Genomic DNA, 7927 nt, shown 5'->3' on the forward strand with positions numbered 1-7927 from the left:
GATAAAACTGTATGATTTAAATATTTTCTACTACAAAGGAAGAAGAACCACCATACTAGTTATATTCATCATGCCTCTGTCCCTCGACTCCTAGAATAATAATATGTCTAACAATACGTATGTGTTAAGGCCATAGTTAAAACTATAAACCATACAATAATGATTGCAATTAGGCTAGTATAAAGTAGTATTGACATACTGAATGGGATAAGAGGATATAAAGAATTTCACATTTATAATATTAGTGGAAATGTGTAGGATGGCTGCACTAAGAAAAGAATATAAATTCTATTGAAAAATATATAGATAACTCGTTTAAAATGCTTTAACTAAACACGTTGAGAGCGCTGGTCTCTTTCTTTCCTAAGAATAAACTGTCTAATATCAGTTGAGTATTCAGGGAGCGTTTGGTTTTAAATCTATTTTCACTAATTTACGTCATGTGATCCGATATAATTTAATATTTCATGTCCGCGTAGAAGTAATTGTAATAGCCTAACTCAATTAATATTTGGGATAGCTGTTCAGTTAGCCAAAGGGAAACTACAGCACACTGAAATATCAGTACAATATACTATCCACATGCTATTTCAACAAAATTGCTTACAGAAGACCTCAGAGTTCTGCGTGTGTACTAACTTTCGTGTAAGAATTCTAGAGATTGCTTGAAAAATAAATTGAGCCACACGACCGGAAATATTTCAATTACTTCTACTTTAGTCGGTATCATGCACTGGGTTCATAGAGGTAATGACCTCTCCTCACGGTCTTTTAAATTACTCATCATTCTTTAATAATTCTGAATGGGGACATTCCTTTTCATTGAGAGAGCCATAACGTTAGGACCTCGACCGATCCTAAAGGTTGTAGTTTAAGTAAGATGTAGTATCTTAATTCCTTGTGAGTAGTTTTGGATGTGTTATTTACAGCTACATCATGATTTTTATCTGTACATACTGAAATGTCGTGAAGATACCTTCATTATAATAAGTTTAGAAGCATGCTTGCTACACTAACCATCACAGAGCCTTGTAATAACTGCTGCCTTCATGATAGCTCTAGTAAAATTTGTTCTGAATGAGACTGAGCCAAGTACAATAACACCATTCATCAACTAGTTGTTTCAAAGTTGAATAAAACCACACAACCGCATCAAAGTTACTGACATTCAACACATCCCTCGTATGATAAACACTATTGAGGTTTATTTGTGTTCATTTCCTGATATTCTTGTTCCTCTAATTTAATTTCATAATTTTTTATTTATGAATAATAATCATCAAAAGCATTACAGTAATATTTCAGAATGTTAAAGTATATAAAAAGGATATTATGAATTGTTAAAAATAACTCCTATTATCTGCTCAGACAATACAGCTTTATTTCTTAGAGACAATTGAATGAACCAGTAATGAGCAGAGATAATGAACCACTAATAGGAACATTATTATTTTGAACCTTGTGAAGGTTTACTAGGGAATCGGGACTGAGTCGATAATATAATGCAACTTGTCTTCATCAATCATTGCATCGATCATGTACTTACTTTTTTATTTCCTTACAATTAAAGTAAAATAATATTTCTTTCTACATCAGAAGACATATTTAATCACTTATGTAATCAGTATAATTCAAATAATTATATAATGTACTTCAACATAAAATAGTTTAATTTATCATTCAAAAATAAAAACTTATGAAGCAAGATGAATTTTACTTGTTATTTCTTTCTATACAATAATAACGTAGAAGCAACATCTACAATATTTCCACCAGCTCATCTACAGAAGCTACAAGGTACGTAAGTTGTAAGTACGTGTGGCACGTAGGAGGATACAAGGGTGGTAAGTGTTGGACTTGTCCTGCTGATAAAGGTGTTACAATGTCACCTCGACTTCCCTTTACTTAGCCTTAACGCTACCCTAAGCTTGTCCGCTATAATCTTATTAATGTAAGTACGGTTATTTCCGTTTACAACTACTTTTACAGTTTAACTAGACAATCCTAGACTGTAAACAAATACCATACAGATAATTTCTTCGCGTTAGTTTAAAACGATTTTTTGCTTAGCTACAATACGAGTATTGGTTAGAATTCTTGTCCAATGTACAATATTTGCTAGATAAAGTATGGTGGTAAAGTCACTGAGTGTGGTTTGGATCTCCAAAAATTTTTATACTGGTCTATGGGATAACCAAATAATAAATTTGTAAACAATTTGAGTAAAATCAGATTGCAATTTAAAATTTGACGTATTGACAAGAGTAGCCTAGCTATAGGTAATATGTCTAAAGAAATATTTAATTTTTAGACTTAAATTGAGTAAGAAATATCATTTCATCATAGGTACAAAAGACCTCAATGACACAGTATGTACAGTCATGGGACTTGCCTGAGCCTTATTGGAAATAATACTCACGCTCAATTTTTCTTTTCCCAGCCGAGAGGATATAAACTGTCCTTTTTTATCATTGTTAGCCTGTCTGGCCGCAGGACATCCAGGATATCTCAAGAATGAAATGAGTCTTAGACTTGGGATATTGAATCCCACCCCAGTGAAACCTGTTACCAGACACGTGATGTGGTGTATTCCTACCTCATGTTGATATAGAATGGAAACTTGACAATCTAACGGGACAGCTGGTAATTAATACTAGTCTTTATGGGTATTCCAACGTTGTCACTAATTAACACGTGGTGTGTATTCGAAAAATTATGTGGAAGGGTGGGAATGATTTTCAATGATCAATTACGACTAACGGGAGTAATTTTGAATTGCATGTTCGAGAAATGTTTTATAACATCCAGCTAGAACCATCAGTGTATTATAATTGTGCTATGGGATATAACTGGGTGTGACAGTAGGTATTATTTTTATTGTACTTTAACCTTTAGTTTTATATAAGCATGCATATTTTTATTTACACAATTGCTGAAAACAATAATTTTTTCTGTACTTATAGCAATATTATTGCTTGTAAATAGTTCTACCTTTTAAAAGCGTTTAGTTTAGGATAAAATATGATTCATTGCATCGCTAAACTAAAAAACTCAACAAATATATGGCATATTGTATTATTATTGTTGTTATAATTTTAGTTTACAATTTATTGGTAAGAGTTTAAATGATTGTTGATACTATAAATAAAAATGTGAAATATGAGAAAATTTACATAGAAAAGTTTGGAATCCAGAAACAAAATTATAATCTAGAGCTAACACTGACACTGACACTAAAGATCTGTTGACATTTTCAGAGAATTTATAGAGATAATATTGAAACTGATTCTTAAATTTAAGTTATATACAATCTTAATTCTCTAGTGCCTGATCATTAGATTATTCAGATGGAAAATACTAATTTAATATTTAAACTTCACTCCAGATTGTACCAGTACCGAATTAAAAACATGTACTTAATTGTAAATATTATTTCAACACTGTTATAAAAAGAAACTTAATGAAAAAAGCTGTCAATGTTTTACATATTTTACTCTAAATTGGTGGTCTTTCTTGATAAATTGAGATATGGTAATTCAAAATGGAATTATGAAAACAACATAGAAATGAACACTTGCCACAATTATCATCTCTTTTAAATATGACAGTGCAAAAAACAACATGACTTCATAACGCAAAACTTTATAGGCGATAATTTTTAAAAGTTGCATGAATTTAATACGAATTTCCTTTGTTATACCGGGACTTTTATCGTTACCCTTATACCTAGGTTTCTCAGTCTTGCATAATTTATTTAATTTTTTTCTATAAGGAAAACAAGGCAAACTAAACTATGACACCAAAACACATTGCATCGAAATTAGATTATAATTTGTAAGAGTTATATACGTACATAATTTTTCAATCGGGGAATTAAGGCTACTGTGGTACTAAAAATGATTTTATTCCGTCTGAAGTATTTACATCTTAACCGAAGTAGCCTTCTTAGATTTACGTGTGTAAATAGCAGTATTTTTTCTTATGAGGACATTAAGGTAAACTCTAATGTGGTACTGGACATATCTTATATCGGAAATACAAGATAAGGTTTGATGTAGACGCTTTTTACGGAAGTATATTTTTCAGACCTATGTAATTGTGTTTTCGATCAGGGCAACAAGGCAGACCCAGGTGTTAGAAATATAAGTAATTTTAATGATAAATGCTCTTACATGTGCCAAAACATCAAGTTAAACTCTTAAGCGTGAACACAGACACAATACGTACCTGATGTATGCTTGTATGCCTACTTACGTTAAAACATTTTCAGAGGACTCCATCGTATTACGTCATATGTGCTTTTAATAAGTATTATAAGTGTTCGATTTAGTAAATTACGTGTAAATCTGCAGGGATCCAATTCAAAGCAATAGAGTCCCTAATTTGCATTGTTTTAGAGCTGGTTGATACAGCAATAAGTACAAGGACAACTTAACGCCATATCCTGTAGTCCTGTCACGTTCGGGCCTAACCCCTGGAAGTGCGGGTTTAGTCTTATAATTGAAGGCTTACAAGGACCTTAGGAGATTACTGATATAAACTGTAAATAGTTTATCTAAATGCACAAATCTGAATCATGCAATTAATAATTTTACTCAAGCTTTTTATCTTCATATAGATATTATATATAATGGTTCCACGGGAAAAAGAAATTATAGTCACATTTTTATACTTTTCACGTTCATTTTGTTGTACTAAAATAGTTTTTTTAGTTTTTTGTTTTACCATTTTGATTTACGGAACACTACATTTTTTTAAAGTTTGAGTTCGTGTATTCTTATTCCGATTTATTGATCACGAGATATTCAGATTCATTTTGATATGCAACATGATTACTTATTACCCTCAAAAACTTCAAAATTCTTATACGTCAAAATTTTTGAAATAGCAACATACATAATGTTTTACATAATTTAAAAGGTCACCTTAAAACGAATAAACGTTAATAAATACATTTAACGTATTTATATTTACATATTAACGTGTTTATATTCAAACTTTTTTCGTATCTTTAATGGTTTGCGAAAAAAGGCGTAAATCTATTCCTCACAAAGGTTTTTAAATTTTTTAAATACACACCATTTGGTAACTTTACGTATGAAAATTATTACTTGCAATTATTTGATTGAGTAACATGGCAACTGAAACCATCCCTAATCCAGAATAGTTTATGCATAATTTCCTAGGACAGAGTAATAATACCATATGCTACGTAATTTAATTCTACTTTATGGCACTATCGCTGGTTAATAGACATTTCATACCTTATAACACAATATTTTTGGCTCTAGGGCGGCTTAATAATATAGTACGTCATAGTATCCTATTTCCGAAACAAAGGAACAAAAGAAATTGTATAATCGTAGTTTTCTCAAAAGGGGCAAAAATATAGGTTTTGAAAGTTCTGTTACACGTGGATTATTACTTCTTTAACAATCTCGCTATGTCCAGAACTGGTTGTGCATTTTTCTGAAGAGTGAGATTGACTTAGGTGTCTATAAACAATTTCTTACTTAACATGTAAAATAGAGTAACCCCACCACCCATGATCAACTGAATAGCTTAACATGTTTAAAAAATTCCATCAACATGAGTTAAGTTGTGAAGAACAATAAGTTTCCCTCAAATAATGTTGATCTATTACTTTTCTCGAATGGTTTATGTGATCTATAAAATTTTCATGGACGTTAAAAAATAACTCCATAAACATGCACTTAATAAAGTGAAGTTGACAAACAACATGTAGGTTGTGATTCCTGACTTAGGCGTGCCACAACGCTTTGGTAAGATTTGTTTATTTTAACCTAGTTTGTAATTATGTATTAGGTTAGTTCTTTACCTGAAGAAGAGATCAGATTGCAGATCTCGAAACGTAGTGTTACTGATTTCTTGTTTCACTGAACGATGGCAAATGTCCGGAAAAATCCTGTTTCCTTCACAATCCTACCATCGTCAAAAATAACCTTCAAACAAAGAATAAAATCGTAATTTACATAGAAAGAGAAAGGAATATTAAAGAAATGTTATACTACTATTACCGCAATCATACTATTAGTAAAATTAAAGTTATATTGATATGTATTTTATAGTTTTTATTATAGTTGTAATTAATGTTGAATGTCTTTTTAAGTTTTAAAAATGGTGACTTTTTAAGATTAAATCATTTATATCAGTGTTATAATAGAATACGTAACGCTATCATTTGGGTCAATTAATATATTTCTACAACACAAAAACAAAACTCATTTACGCACGCGGATGATCCTCAATTTGACCTGTATACAGATATTGTTTTAAATAAATAGTATCAGCTCGTATTTCCATGTAACAGACGGGTTAAACACCACACTAGTGCTTCCTTGGTAACGCTTAGAAATCGATTACTGACAATGTTAAATGACTGATAGCGATATAATATGGATGATAATTAGCAATTATGAGGAAAATGTTAAGGTAATTATGACAATCTAAGTTTTTAATTAGAGAATTAAATTATAAGTTTGAATTATTGTTAAATACACTTTTGATCTTGTTACATTATAACACGAGTGAGTGTAAGTATTATTAATCTCTTTTTGCGCAAAGAAAACATTTAATGAGACTATGAAGCTTCTAAGAAGAATTCTATCCTTTATTGCACGTTCGGAGGAATAAAGCTAAAGCTACAAAACAGTAATCTTACAAAATAATGAGTAGACAATATAAGTGTTATAATGTTTTGGAATTGGACATTAATAATGTTATGTAAAACCTCATCAGGTCCATAAATTTTCAACATTTTATTCGTCTATAAAATAAAATAAATAAATATTTATAAATTGATAAATACATTTTAATAAGAGAGTAGATAGCGTTTGAGAACCTTTTAGTTATAAAATGGTTTATTAACTAATTCATTTATTGTTACTTTGAGAACTCTTAGAAAGGGGTATAAAATGTGTTGTATTTTTGGTATTTAAAAACCTAAAATTAAATTTAAAGATAAATAGAATAAATTTTAAGTTTGAGAAAATTAATTATTAAATTGTTTTCTTTTTCTTTATAAAATATGATGTAATAATTACAAAATATGATACCTATATTAGATATTGGTATTATACTTTAACATACGTAAAAATTTTACATCTAATTCATTTATAATGTGTGAAATAATATGACATTGCTATTTAAATACGTAACGTATTAAGTTTAGCGGGAAATTATATTACTCACTAGCTTCATAGCTATTTGCACCAATATTTAAATTACTCACCGAAAATTCAAAGAAATCAAATTTAATTATTAGTTATAATTCTCTCAATATTTAATATCCAATAATAAGAATGCTTAAAATGCTAAAAATTAATTTTCAGTACAGAACTGTAGTAATGTGAATTTTAACACAGAACTGTGCTTTTGTAGAAAATTATTATGGCGTTACTATTATATTCTGTTACTCTAATTATCCGATTATACCGATCGTTTTCTCTATTTAATAAAATATGTTATTAAAGAAATAAATAAGCGATTCATGGAATCTGTGAATAAGATCGACCAGAGTACTGCGTATGACAGCATATTATCTGCCCTTCACTGAGCCCTTTCTTATCGCCGAGTGGTGTCTACAGACGTGAGTGTGGTGTATTGAAAATATAATAAATATGCACCACTTTATAATATAAATTTTCAACCATTTTCAGCAATATTAAACAAATAATTGTACTTTAAATTAGTCTCTGTTCTTAAAATAATAACAGCAATTTCAATAAAGGCTACGTTGACGTTTTTTTATTATAAATGTATTTAATATGCTTTTATTCCATAGGTTTGTATGTTTATATGGTATTTATTGTAAGTTAAGGCGATATACCACTATTTATTTGTATTCCGTATCTCTATAATCAATATAAAGTTCCTGATAAAAACGTAACAATTCATAATGTTTATA

This window comes from Homalodisca vitripennis, chromosome 2 (genome assembly GCF_021130785.1).
Source record: "Homalodisca vitripennis isolate AUS2020 chromosome 2, UT_GWSS_2.1, whole genome shotgun sequence".
NCBI classification, from domain to species: domain Eukaryota; kingdom Metazoa; phylum Arthropoda; class Insecta; order Hemiptera; family Cicadellidae; genus Homalodisca; species Homalodisca vitripennis.